Genomic DNA, 14,755 nt, shown 5'->3' with positions numbered 1-14,755 from the left:
ATAGTTAGCATACTAGCTAGCCATTGCTCTCTGCCAACGAAAAAAACCCTCCTCCCACGGCACGAACACACAGAGAGAGCCAAGCTAATGTCAACTAGTCACCCATGTCCCGAATTCCCTTGAACGACTCTGGTTACCAGTATGTAAAAACAAAACACAAATGTAGGTTATAACTTACCCTTAGTAGCTACTGTTAGCCAGTTAAGTGCAAAGCTAGCCACTGAATCGATTCAGCCAGTTCACGTCTGTTTGCTAGGTCGTTCCAGCTATTGTCTAGTTAGCTATCCAGGTAGCAACAAGCTAGCTACATTTCCAGTACAGTAGCTACTAATTACCTAACGTTAACGCTTCAGATAACGAGGTTAGAAAAACAGCTGAATGGTAGGCAGCTAGCTGGCATAATTACAGGTACCCTTAAGTGTGAAATAACATTGGAAACAACTATCCACAGTTGCTAATAGTTACCAGTAGCTACCCGCTAGCTAGTCCAGGTAGTGGGTTAGCTAGCCTCGTGCTTCACCGGGCTCAGCCGAATACAATACTTACCTACAATAATTACCTAAAATAACCTACGATAACCTACGATAACTACCTAGATAAACTACCTACAATACCTAACTACAATCTAAATACATGGTTTAAGCTTTACTCGACACCATATAAGCCAAGCTTACCTCCCGCCAGAGAGAGACACAACCGCACCCGACGACCTTCACAAGATGCAAAAATGTGCACTTCCTAATCTAAAAGGCTTATCAGGACTGATAAGAAGACAGGATGAAGTAGCATGCTGTGTCTCACCTAAACAATGTTCTGAAGATTTTTTTCCAAAAGGTGAAGGCTTCTCTGCCAGACCTACCAGGAGAATCTGGACATTTTCTGTGCATGGGAGACTGTGTGGCAGTAGAGGATTACAGAGTGAATCTTGAATCCATATTGGTGCGATGCAAGAAGGACGCTACACAGAGCGATGTGAATAGAAATGGGGAAGTATATTAGAGCAATTGGTATTAAGAATAATTGTTAAAACATAATAATTTGTCATATGGTCAATGATTGTATGGATTTATTGGATTAGAAATGTAATCAATTAAACTGTTATGTTTGTCTTCTAGTGAGATAAATACAGATGGTGTCTTGATGCATAGCAGGGATAATTTGGCCTAGCATGGTGTGAACCTAAATAAATAAAAGTAACAAACTATGAACCGACTGAAGATGAATATCAGAGGCGTTGAAGATGTTTTTGTAAAATACCACTTCTACGTGCAACTGGTCTACAACAACCAATCGAAGATATCAAAGGATTTTCTCATGTTAGTATCTCGAAGGAGTGGGAAAGGAGTCTACCATTGAGTGAGAATGGAGAAAGATATGTTCAAATGCAAAAAAAAATATGTTGTGGGCATAATGGTTGGCAAATGGACAAGACAATAAGGTTGTGGAGTTGGTGGTGACTCGAATGAGACATTGAAGTTGTGACATTGTCATGGGCAAGTCATTTTAAAATGTGAAGAGGTCTGAAGAACATAATGAAGAGACGCCAGAAGATTTAAGTGCCGGGAGAAATAAAGGGGTTGCTTAGCTGTGTTGATAATAAAATTGGGTTTATCTAAATGTGATAATTTGGGTAGTAGGTATACACTGCTAAATTAATAGTATTGAGAATGCATTGAGATAATTATCTGTAGTTATTATCAGGATGAGGAAAGTCATAATAGAATTATGGATGTTTATAATGTAGGTTAATATAATTTACATTTACATTATAGCAGACGCTCTTATCCAGAGCGACTTACATGAGCAATTAAGGTTAAGTGCCTTGCTTAAGGGCACATCGACAGATTTTTCACCTAGTCGGCTCGGGGATTAGAACCAGCGACCTTTCGGTTACTGGCACAACGCTCTTACCCACTAAGCTACCTACCGCCCCATATATGTGTAAATTATGACAGTTGTAATGGGTGATAAAGTTGAGGGTTTTAATTTTCAATCATAAGGATAAAGTGAATCTATAAGGATTGTCTTTTTAAATTTGGTTGAGTTAAGTCATTTGGTTGGTTGTAATTTATAAGATAAATGAGTGATTTAAGTGAATCATTAGTATGTATTAGTATAATTATTTTCAAAATGAAGGATATTGATTGTTCAATTGAGAAATGTTTTATATAGATATTATGGGTTAAAACAGTGATACATTATGGTAATGTCTTAGGATACACTTATTATTTATTTTGAGTAGACATTGTTGAATCATACTGTTTGAAACATGGAAGTTAAGGTGAGGATTGTGAATGAAATCATGAATATGTTGATTAATTTAGTTCATGTATTAGCATATTAGTCATTATATACATTTGAAGTATTGGGTGATATTGATATGGATGTTTAGAGTGGTACATATCTATGTTGATAGGCAAGTACTTATTTGGTTACTATCATGGGGTTATGATATTTTTATATGATCTGATTTTGGTAGAATTTTTAAAGCATGAATAGTTTAGGGATGTAATGATTTAACAGGGAGTGAAAATACAGTGTTATAATGTGCATCTATTTCAGGTATATTAGTAGAACAAAGTCGGAGTTGAACATTGTATCTATTAACAGTCTTGGATTTATAAGCAATTGGGTCTGAGATGTTACTCATTCGATTATGTAAGTCATAATAACATAGCATTGGATGCTATTATAGTAGATAAAGAGGGAATGTATGTGATTATATGGGGATACATGTTGGACATTAAGATTAGGAAGGTATTGGGAATTTAAATAAAGCTATGGGAAATATTAGAGACATATAGGAAGATATTAGGAGTATGAATAGAGATGTATCAGTCAATATTAATGCAAGGAGAGAAAGGATAAATTATTGATCTATATGTTATTCCAGGTTATAGTACATTGCTAATGTTGATTGAGGAATGAGGAATGTTAAGTTGGAAATGTATAAAGTGGATTGAGGTTTACAGGATTGAAGATGTGGAAAGAAGCCTATTGTCACGATCGTTGAACGGAGTAGACCAAGGCGCAGCGTGATGAGCGAACATACTTATTCTTTATTTAATGAATACACGATAAACAAAACAATAAACGATAACGTGACGTCCTAGGTTAAACACAACCAACACGGAACATACCAAAAGGAACAAGATCCCACAACTACTGTGGGAAAACAGCCTGTTTAAATGTGGTTCCCAATCAGAGACAACCAGCAACAGCTGACACTCGTTGCCTCTGATTGAGAACCACACTGGCCAACATAGAAAATAAACAACTAGAACTACAACACAGAACACAAACACATAGAATCTACACACCCTAGCTCAACATATAAAGTCCCCAGAGCCAGGGTGTGACAGTACCCCCCCCCCCCCCCCAAAGGCGCGGACTGCGACCGCGCCTCAACATAAACTAAACAGGGGAGGGCTGGGTGGGCATTCCTCCTCGGAGGCGGTTCCGGCTCCGGGCTTGCCCACCACCCTCCAATAATCCCCCCGTAGCGCCCCTGGTCCGGTCTGGCCCCACTGGCTGGAGCTGGACTGGACATCGTAGGAGCGGATTGCTTAAGCTCCGGTGTGGAGCAGCTGACCGGTACCTGACCAGGCACCGGTGACCCAGGCACGGGTTGTGCCGGACTAACGACGCGCACCCCTAGCTTGGTGCGTGGAGCAGGAACGGGCCGGACTGGGCTGACGATGCGCACCCCTGGCTTGGTGCGTGGAGCAGCAACGGGCCGGACCGGGCTGACGATGCACACCCCTGGCTTGGTGCGTGGAGCAGGAACGGGCCGGACCGGGCTGACGATGCGCACCCCTGGCTTGGTGCGTGGAGCAGCAACGGGCCGGACCGGGCTGACGATGCGCACCCCTGGCTTGGTGCGTGGAGCAGGAACAGGCCGGACCGGGCTGACGATGCGCACCCCTGGCTTGGTGCGTGGAGCAGCAACGGGTCGGACTGGGCTGACGATGCGCACCCCTGGCTTGGTGCGTGGAGCAGGAACGGGCCGGACCGGGCTGAGGTGCTCGCACAGGACGTACCGGACTATGCCGGACCACTCGTGGCACAGTACGCAGCTCCGCATACCCCGGAACCTGCCCAGTCTCATGCTGCCATGCCTGAGTACGGGGAGTTGGCTCTGCTCTCCATCCAGGCTCCGCCAACCTGCCTTCTGGCCCCCCAAACCCGGTGGCCTCCTCTCCTAATCTCCCAATACGCCCTGTGGCCGCCTCCTGCTGCCCCGTCGCCCATGCCGTGTGCCCCCCCCTAAAAAATTATTGGGGGTGCCTCTCGCCTGTCCGACCACGGCCCGGTTGACGCCGCTTCTCCTCTCCTGCCTGGGTCTCCCCCTTCATAGCCTTCCGGTACCGGACGGCCTCCTCCTCCGTAATCTGCCCCCAACCGAGGAGGACATCCACTAGAGTTACCTCCTGCGTGTGTTCCTGGATACGCTGCTTGGTCCTGGTATGGTGGGATCTTCTGTCACGATCGTTGAACGGAGTAGACCAAGGCGCAGCGTGATGAGCGAACATACTTATTCTTTATTTAATGAATACACGATAAACAAAACAATAAACGATAACGTGACGTCCTAGGTTAAACACAACCAACACGGAACATACCAAAAGGAACAAGATCCCACAACTACTGTGGGAAAACAGCCTGTTTAAATGTGGTTCCCAATCAGAGACAACCAGCAACAGCTGACACTCGTTGCCTCTGAATGAGAACCACACTGGCCAACATAGAAAATAAACAACTAGAACTACAATACAGAACACAAACACATAGAATCTACACACCCTGGCTCAACATATAGAGTCCCCAGAGCCAGGGTGTGACACCTATCTCAGTCGATCAGATAGCGCCCCAAGTGACCAGTGACAAGCTTAGGGTTCATCTGTATGAAGATGGATGAAGAAGATGGAAGTTATTTTATTTTGATATATTCATTTGAATATATTGTAATATCCATGTAACTTAGTAATGGTCATGTATCTTTCTATTTGTGGGGATGATGTCAGTATGGTTACAATTATTTTCTATGGATGTTTTTCTTGGTAGCATGTCTAAGATGATGGGGCAGTTATCTAGCATAGTTAATAATCTAATCATATATGTATACTACTGATTTGAGAACATTTGATTTTATGTGAATTTTATGTGAAGTGTTGGAGGTTAAGTAATGTTATATTTAATTAATTGTTACTTACCATAGACATTAAAAAAAGATGGATTGATATGATGAGGTTATGGGGCCATTTCATATGAGTGTGTAACTAGTTTAAAGTTAGTAGAGAGAAGTGGTTCTGGGTGACTCTAAGACTGGGGTAGTAACTTCCAATCTGTCCAAGGAAGATAGTGGGGTTTATATTCGAATGATGTACGGAGGGAACGTCCTGCTTGGGGGTAAGAGGTCATGACATAGAAGGGGTAGTGCTCATTGACGATGGCCAGATGTGGTTGAAGAAATGTGTAACCAAGAGTATAAAAGATGTGAGATTTGTGTATGTGGGCAGTTCAACTGACAAGGGGGCAAGGCTATGTCCGTTTGTTATATGAACCCACGGACTCGTGATCAAATAAATACTTGGTAAAATCTCCACATAATGTCTACAGTGAGGGAAAAAAGTATTTGATCCCCTGCTGATTTTGTACGTTTGCCAAATTACAAAGAAATGATCAGTCTATAATTTTAATGGTAGGTTTATTTGAACAGTGAGAGACAGAATAACAACAAAAACAATCCAGAAAAACACATGTCAAAAATGTTATAAATTGATTTGCATTTTAATGAGGGAAATAAGTATTTGACCCCTCTGCAAAACATAACTTAGTACTTGGTGGTAAAACCCTTGTTGGCAATCACAGAGGTCAGACGTTTCTTGTAGTTGGCCACCAGGTTTGCACACATCTCAGGAGGGATTTTGTCCCACTCCTCTTTGCAGATCTTCTCCAAGTCATTAAGGTTTCGAGGCTGACGTTTGGCAACTCGAACCTTCAGCTCCCTCCACAGATTTTCTATGGGATTAAGGTCTGGAGACTGGCTAGGCCACTCCAGGACCTTAATGTGCTTCTTCTTGAGCCACTCCATTGTTGCCTTAGCCATGTGTTTTGGGTCATTGTCATGCTGGAATACCCATCCATGACCCATTTTCAATGCCCTGGCTGAGGGAAGGAGGTTCTCACCCAAGATTTGACGGTACATGGCCCCGTCCATCGTCCCTTTGATGCGGTGAAGTTGTCCTGTCCCCTTAGCAGAAAAACGCCCCCAAAGCATAATGTTTCCACCTCCATGTTTGATGGTGGGGAGGGTGCTCTTAGGGTCATAGGCAGCATTCCTCCTTCTCCAAACACGGCGAGTTTAGTTGATGCCAAAGAGCTCCATTTTGGTCTCATCTGACCACAACACTTTCACCCAGTTCTCCTCTGAATCATTCAGATGTTCATTGGCAAACTTCAGACGGGCATGTATATGTGCTTTCTTGAGCAGGGGGACCTTGCGGGCGCTGCAGGATTTCAGTCCTTTACGGCGTAGTGTGTTACCAATTGTTTTCTTGGTGACTATGGTCCCAGCTGCCTTGAGATCATTGACAAGATCCTCACGTGTAGTTCTGGGCTGATTCCTTACCGTTCTCATGATCATTGCAACTCCACGAGGTGAGATCTTGCATGGAGCCCCAGGCCGAGGGAGATTGACAGTTATTTTGTGTTTCTTCCATTTGCGAATAATCGCACCAACTGTTGTCACCTTCTCACCAAGCTGCTTGGCGATGGTCTTGTAGCCCATTCCAGCCTTATGTAGGTCTACAATCTTGTCCCTGACATCCTTGGAGAGCTCTTTGGTCTTGGCCATGGTGGAGAGTTTGGAATCTGATTGATTGATTGCTTCTGTGGACAGGTGTCTTTTATACAGGTAACAAGCTGAGATTAGGAGCACTCCCTTTAAGAGTGTGCTCCTAATCTCAGCTCGTTACCTGTATAAAAGACACCTGGGAGCCAGAAATCTTTCTGATTGAGAGGGGGTCAAATACTTATTTCCCTCATTAAAATGCAAATCAATTTATAACATTTTTGACATGCGTTTTTCTGGATTCTTTTGTTGTTATTCTGTCTCTCACTGTTCAAATAAACCTACCATAAAAATTATAGACGGATCATTTCTTTGTCAGTGGGTGATAAAGAAATGTGTGAGTAAGAGATGACTAAAATGTCACACCCTCAGTTTAACTAATGTCAGTGTGAAATGTGGATGTGGTGCAGGAATCAGGCGCAGGACACAGAGGCTTCGTCCAACAGGCTTTAGTTAAGTCACGGGAAAAACAAACGGGCCTCAACAAGAGCCCGGAAGGCAAAAACGAAATTACGCACACAACGCGTAAAACTCTAATCGCCAAAATAGCGCGCACAACAAGTGCGGAAACTATCTCCTAAACAATGGAGGAAACTAACACTGCACCCTCTGACCGGTGTACAATTACACACAACACAAGACTAAAACAACGAGAACTTATAGGACACATAATAAACACTAAACGGAAACAGGTGTACCAATAAGACAAAACCAAACAAACATCGAAAACATACAACGGTGGCAGCTAGTACTCCGAGGACGACGACCGCCGAAGCCTGCCCGAACAAGGAGGAGGAGCAGCCTGGGCCGAAACCGTGACAGTACCGCCCCCCCTTGACGTGCGGCTCCAGCCGTGCGCCGACCCCGGCCTCGGGGACGACCAGGAGGACGCGGAGCAGGGCGCGTGGGGTGACCACGGTGGAACTCAGTCAGAAGAGACAGGTCTAAGATGTCCCTCCTCGGCACCCAGCACCGTTCCTCCGGACCGTACCCCTCCCACTCCACGAGATATTGGAGACCCCCCGTCTCGAATCCAAGATGGACCGAACTGTGTACGCCGGAGCCCCCTCGATGTCCAGTGGGGGCGGAGGAGTCTCTCCTATCTCACAGTCCTGGAGTGGACCAGCTACCACCGGCCTGAGAAGAGACACATGGAACGAGGGGTTAACATGATAATCAATAGGCAGTTGTAACCTGTAACACACCTCGTTCAACCTCCTCGGGACTTTAAAAGGCCCCACAAACCGCCGACCCAGCTTCCGGCAGGGCAGGCGGAGGGGTAGGTTTCTGGTCGAGAGCCAGACTCGATCTCCAGGTGCGTACACCGGCCCCTCACTGCGGTGGAGATCGGCGCTCGCCTTGTGTCGACGGATGGCCCGCTGCAGATGGACGTGTGCAGCGTTCCACGTCTCCTCCGAGCGCCGCACCCACTCATCCACCGCAGGGGCCTCGATCTGGCTCTGATGCCATGGTGCCAGAGCCGGCTGGTACCCTAACACACATTGGAAAGGGGTTAGGTTGGTGGAGGAGTGGCGGAGAGAGTTCTGTGCCATCTCTTCCCAGGGGACATACCTCGCCCACTCCTCCGGCCGGCCCTGGCAATACGACCTCAGAAACCTACCCACATCCTGGTTCACACGTTCGACCTGCCCATTGCTCTCCGGGTGGTACCCCGAGGTAAGGCTCACCGAGACCCCCAAACGCTCCATGAACGCTCTTCAGACTCGGGAGGTAAACTGGGGACCTCGATCAGACACTATATCCTCGGGTACCCCGTAATGCCGGAAGACGTGGGTGAATAGTGCCTCAGCGGTCTGTAGGGCAGTAGGGAGACCCGGCATGGGAAGAAGACGACAGGCCTTCGAGAACCGATCCACAACGACCAGGATGGTGGTATTCCCCTGTGAGGGGGGAAGGTCTGTAACAAAATCCACCGAGAGGTGAGACCAGGGTCGTTGTGGAACGGGCAGGGGTTGTAACTTTCCCCTGGGCAGGTGTCTGGGCGCCTTACACTGGGCACACACCGAGCAGGAGGAGACATAAACCCTCACATCCCTGGCTAACGTTGGCCACCAGAGTACTTAGTGCTAAGGCAGTGCACTGTCCGGCCAATACCTGGATGTCCAGAGGAGGGTGACGTGTGAGCCCAATAAATAAGTCGATCCCGAACCTCGAGCGGAACGTACGTCCGACCCACAGGACACTGTGGAGGGCTAGGATCGGTACGCAACGCCCGCTCGATTTCAGCATCGACCTCCCACACCACCGGTGCCACCAGACAAGACTTCAGTGGTATGGGAGTGGGCTCAATGGACCTCTCCTCTGTGTCATACCGCCGGGACAGGGCATCAGCCTTACCATTCTGGGACCCAGGGATGTATGTGATCTTAAATACGAACCGGGCTAGAAACATGTTCCACCGAGCCTGGCGAGGATTCAGTCTCCTAGCTGCCCGGATGTACTCCAGGTTACGGTGGCCAGTCAAAATGAGGAAAGGGTGTTGAGCCCCCTCAAGCCAATGCCTCCACACCTTTAGGGCCTGTACCACGGCTAACAGCTCCCTGTCCCCCACGTCATAATTTCGCTCCGCCGGGCTGAGCTTCTTAGAGTAAAAAGCACAGGGGCGGAGTTTAGGTGGCATGCCGGACCATTGCGATAGAATGGCCCCTATACCGGCCTCTGACGCGTCCACCTCCACCTGGAATGGTAAAGCGGGATCCGGATGCGCCAGCACCGGAGCCGAAGTAAACAGGTCCTTCAGTCTCCCAAAAGCCCTGTCCGCCTCAGCTGACCACTACAAGCGCACCGGACCCCCCTTCAGAAGGGACGTTATGGGAGCTGCCACCTGTCCAAAACCCCGGATAAACCTCCGGTAGTAATTCGCAAAGCCCAAGAACTGCTGCACCTCTTTAACCGTGGTTGGGGTTTGCCAATTACGCACAGCCGACACACGGTTAACCTCCATCTTCACCCATGACGCGGACAACTGATAACCCAAAAAGGAGACAGACTCCTGGAAGAACAGACATTTCTCTGCCTTGACATACAGGTCGTGCTCCAACAGCCTCCTCAACACTCGGCGTACCAGGGCTACATGCTCGGCTCGGGTAGAAGTGTACACCAGAATGTCGTCTATGTACACGACCACTCCCTGCCCCTGCATGTCCTGGAAAATCTCATCCACAAAGGATTGGAAGACTGAAGGAGCATTCATCAACCCGTATGGCATGACAAGATACTCGTAATGACCCGAGGTGGTACTAAATGCTGTCTTCCATTCATCGCCCTCCCTAATGCGCACCAAGTTGTAGGCGCTCCTGAGGTCCAATTTTGTGAAGAACCACGCTCCGTGTAATGACTCCGTCATAGTCGCAATCAGAGGGAGTGGATAACTGTATTTCACAGTAATCTGATTGAGACTACGGTAATCAATACACGGGCGCAAAACTCCATCCTTTTTCTTCACAAAAAAGAAGCTCGAGGACGCAGGGGAAGTGGAGGACCGTATGTATCCCTGTCTCAGAGACTCGGCTATGTATGTCTCCATAGCCCCCTTCTCCTCTTGAGACAAAGGATACACATGGCTCCGCGGAAGCGCCGCTCCTGCCTGGAGGTCTATCGCACAATCCCCCTGTCTATGAGGTGGCAATCGCGTCGCCCTCGCCTTGCTAAACACGAGTGCTAACTCCTCATACTCAGGGGGAACATGCATTGCGGGCACTTGGTTTGGACTCTCCACCGAGGTCGCCCCCACGGAAACACCCAGACATCGCCCCATACACTGGGCAGACCACTCCTTAAGAGCCCTCTGTTGCCACGAAATAGAGGGATTATGGGTAATCAACCAGGGAAGCCCCAGCACCACCGGATACGCATGAGAGTCGATCAGATATAGCTGAATAGTCTCCTCATGACCCTCCTGCGTCCTCATCCTAAGTGGCGCTGTGACCTCCCTAATCAACCCCGATCCCAACGGGCGGCTATCTAGAGCATGTACAGGGAAGGGAACATTGACAGGAAGGAGAGGAATCCCTAGTTCTACACAAAACTTCCGATCAACAAAATTCCCAGCTGCGCCTGAATCTACTAGCGCCTTATGCTGGGAACGAGGTGCAACCTGTGGAAAACTGACAGGTATGGTTAGGTGCACAACAGAGAGAGCTCTGGGTAAGTGGGGCGCCTACTCACCTGGAAGGCCTCCCCAGTGCGTGGCCTGTTGTCTCTTCCCCCTGGAGACCCTCCCCAGCACCTAGCCGCAGTGTGTCCTCCACGGCCACAGTTGGTGCAGGGGACGGCCCCTCTCGGACTCCTTCTCCTCCTTTCTCTAGCGCCAGCACCCCCGAGCTCCATAGGACTCGGCTCGGAGGCGTTGGAGGGTGGAATGGACGGCCCCCACTCGGGACGTCCGCGGGTGGCCAGCAGGGTGTCGAGGCGTATGGCCATGTCCACCAACTGGTCAAAAGAGAGGTTGGTGTCCCTGCAAGCCAGCTCACGGCGGACGTCCTCCCGTAGGCTGCACCGAAAGTGGTCGATGAGGGCCCGCTCATTCCACACTGCGTCTGCCGCTAGAGTCCGGAACTCCAAGGCAAACTCCTGGGCGCTCCTCTTCCCCTGCCGGAGGCAGAATAGACGCTCCCCCGCCGCTTTCCCCTCAGGTGGATGGTCGAACACAGCCCTGAAGCGGCGGGAGAACTCCGCGTATGTGATCGTAGCGGCGTCTATCCTCCTCCATTCGGCGTTGGCCCACTCCAACGCCTTGCCGGTGAGACAGGAGATGAGGGCGGAAACGCTCTTGTGTCCCGAGGGCGCCGGGTGTACGGTGGCTAGGTAGAGTTCTACCTGCAGGAGGAAACCCTGACACCCGGCAGCGGTACCATCATACGCCCTCGGGAGCGAGAGCCGAATCCCACTGGGTTCTGGAGCTTGGACGGGCGGACTGGCCGATGGTGGGGGTGAAGTAGGTGGAGGTGTGGGTAACCCACTGGTCTCCCATCGGTGCAGAGCATTTATAACTCCCTGCAGGGCGGTCCCGAGTTGGTTGATCCTGTCGTCCTGTCCGCGGACGCGCTCCTCGAACGACTCGGGTGCTGCTGCTGCTCCTGCTGATTCCATCGATGTGGTGTGTAATTCTGTCAGTGTGAAATGTGGATGTGGTGCAGGAATCAGGCACAGGACACAGAGGCTTCGTCCAACAGGCTTTAGTTAAGTCACGGGAAAAACAAACGGGCCTCAACAAGAGCCCGGAAGGCAAAAAACGAAATTACGCACACAACGCGTAAAACTCTAATCGCCAAAATAGCGCGCACAACAAGTGCGGAAACTCTCTCCTAAACAATGGAGGAAACTAACACTGCACCCTCTGACCGGTGTACAATTACACACAACACAAGACTAAAACAACGAGAACTTATAGGACACATAATAAACACTAAACGGAAACAGGTGTACCAATAAGACAAAACCAAACAAACATCGAAAACATACAACGGTGGCAGCTAGTACTCCGAGGACGACGACCGCCGAAGCCTGCCCGAACAAGGAGGAGGAGCAGCCTCGGCCGAAACCGTGACAACTAATAATGTGTGACTATTAGTAGACTAGAACTTAGAGAGTTAATCAAATGTGTTTATATAAGATGCATATTTGCCCAGCAACAGAGTATTTGTGTCTTGTAATTAGGCAAGCAGAAGTGCAAAACGATTGAAACCAATAACAGGAGACTGGTTCCAAAAACACACAGGGAAGGGGAGTGAAAAAGGCTTGCAGGATATTGCAGCCTGCCCGAGCAAGGAGTAGGCTATGATAAGAATGTGTGTGTGTGTGTGTGTGTGTGTGTGTGTATGTGTGTGTATGTGTGTGTGTGTGTGTGTGTGTGTGTGTGTGTATGTGTGACCTGATGGTCAGGAGAGCAGAGGATAATCACATGAGCTAAACCCAGGTGTGAGTTTACAAGATGTGTACAGTGGAAAAATACAGCCGCCTAAAGCGGGGTGGGATATTTCCTCTAACGTGTGTGTATAAAAAGATTGTACGACCATTTTGTTGCAGAGCGCTCTCATGAATAAACAGGCTGACCATTGCAGAATTGGGTCTTTGTTTAATTTATTTAAACTAGAGATTTACAACCTTTGGGAATTATTCAAAGATTTAAGAAGTGTTTGACATCAAACATTGAGATAACAACATTCTCGTGACAGTGGGCAAACGTACAAAATCAGCAGGGGATCAAATACTTTTTTCCCTCACTGTAAGTAAATTCTTGCATCTTGAACTTCTCAATACCAGAAACTCATCATAACAGGGGTTTAGTGTTTTAGCAATTCAGAAAAACTGTATTAACATGTGGCAAGGTTCTGATCAGAATAAATTCTTATAATGTTGTAGATGAGCATTTGCGTAATTCTTCTTCAATAACCATTACATCAAAATGTATGTTATGTATAGAGAAATTTGAGAGCACCATCTTGTCAATAATTTAACCTTGGCTGTAGTATTTGGAGTAAGAGCAAAATGCAAAATTTAAAAGGTGTGTTTTCTTATGCTATACTTGGCTGTTTATCCATGAGGAATGATTGTGCAAGCTACGCACTAAACTCTGGGAGGTTGTTATTTCAGATTTAGATGACAGTGGCTTTGCAAAGTGTTTTTCCAGATAATTTACGAAGCTTCATTCCCTCCTTCAGTGGAAGTGTTCATTTCATTCATAGAGCCATTAGACTTTGTATTTGGTGGCAGTAAGTTGTGGTAAACCCTGGTTCATAAATCAATTTGTGGATGATATCGATGTTACAGATAAGTGATGACGCTCGAAGGGTTGTAATAGACTAGCCCGTCGGGTGTCAAAGTGTTTCTCATTTATTGCATAAAGCACTTGGGTCCGTCCGAAAAATGTCTGGATTGTCTTCCACAAAATGCTATCAAACTGTCAGGGATATAATCGGATCAGGAGATAGTGGAAGAGGGAGTGACTTTTAAAGGACACATCCATGACACAGAAGTACCATGTCACAAAAATACCACTAATGAAAAATAGCACTCAGACACATTGAACAAAAAAAATAACAATATAATATGTTGTCGGGTTTTGTTATCACTGCTGGATTGGGCTACTGTTTCGATTATGCTTTGAAGGAAAAAAGTTGATTCAGTCTTTACACTTACAGTTGAAGTCGGAAGTTTACATATACCTTAGCCAAATACATTTAAACTCAGTTTTTCACAATTCCAGACATTTAATCCTAGTAAAAATTCCCTGTCTTAGGTCAGTTAGGATCACCACTTTATTTTAAGAATGTGAAATGTCAGAATAATAGTAGAGAGAATGATTTATTTCAGCTTTTATTTCTTTCATTACATTCCCAGTGGGTCAGAAGTTTACATACACTCAATTAGTATTTGGTAGCATTGCCTTTAAATTGTTTAACTTGGGTCAAACGTTTCAGGTATCCTTCCACAAGCTTTCCACAATAAGTTGGGTGAATTTTGGCCCATTCCTCCTGACAGAGCTGGTGTAACTGAGTCAGGTTTGTAGGCCTCCTTGCTCGCACACGCTTTTTCAGTTCTGCCCACACATTTTCTATAGGATTGAGGTCAGGGCTTTGTGATGGTCACTCCAATACCTTGACTTTGTTGTCCTTAAGCCATTTTGCCACAACTTTGGAAGTATGCTTGGGGTCATTGTCCACTTGGAAGACCCATTTGCGACCAAGCTTTAACTTCCTGACTGATGTCTTGAGATGTTGCTTCAATATATCCACATAATTTTCCTTCCTCATGATGCCATCTATTTTGTGAAGTGTACCAGTCCCTCCTGCAGCAAAGCACCCCCACAGCATGATGCTGCCACCCCCATGCTTCACGGTTGGGATGGTGTTCTTCGGCTTGCAAGCTACCACCTTTTTC

Source organism: Coregonus lavaretus (assembly GCF_964263955.1).
Source record: "Coregonus lavaretus genome assembly, chromosome: 3".
NCBI classification, from domain to species: domain Eukaryota; kingdom Metazoa; phylum Chordata; class Actinopteri; order Salmoniformes; family Salmonidae; genus Coregonus; species Coregonus lavaretus.
This window is presented reverse-complemented; position numbering follows the sequence as displayed.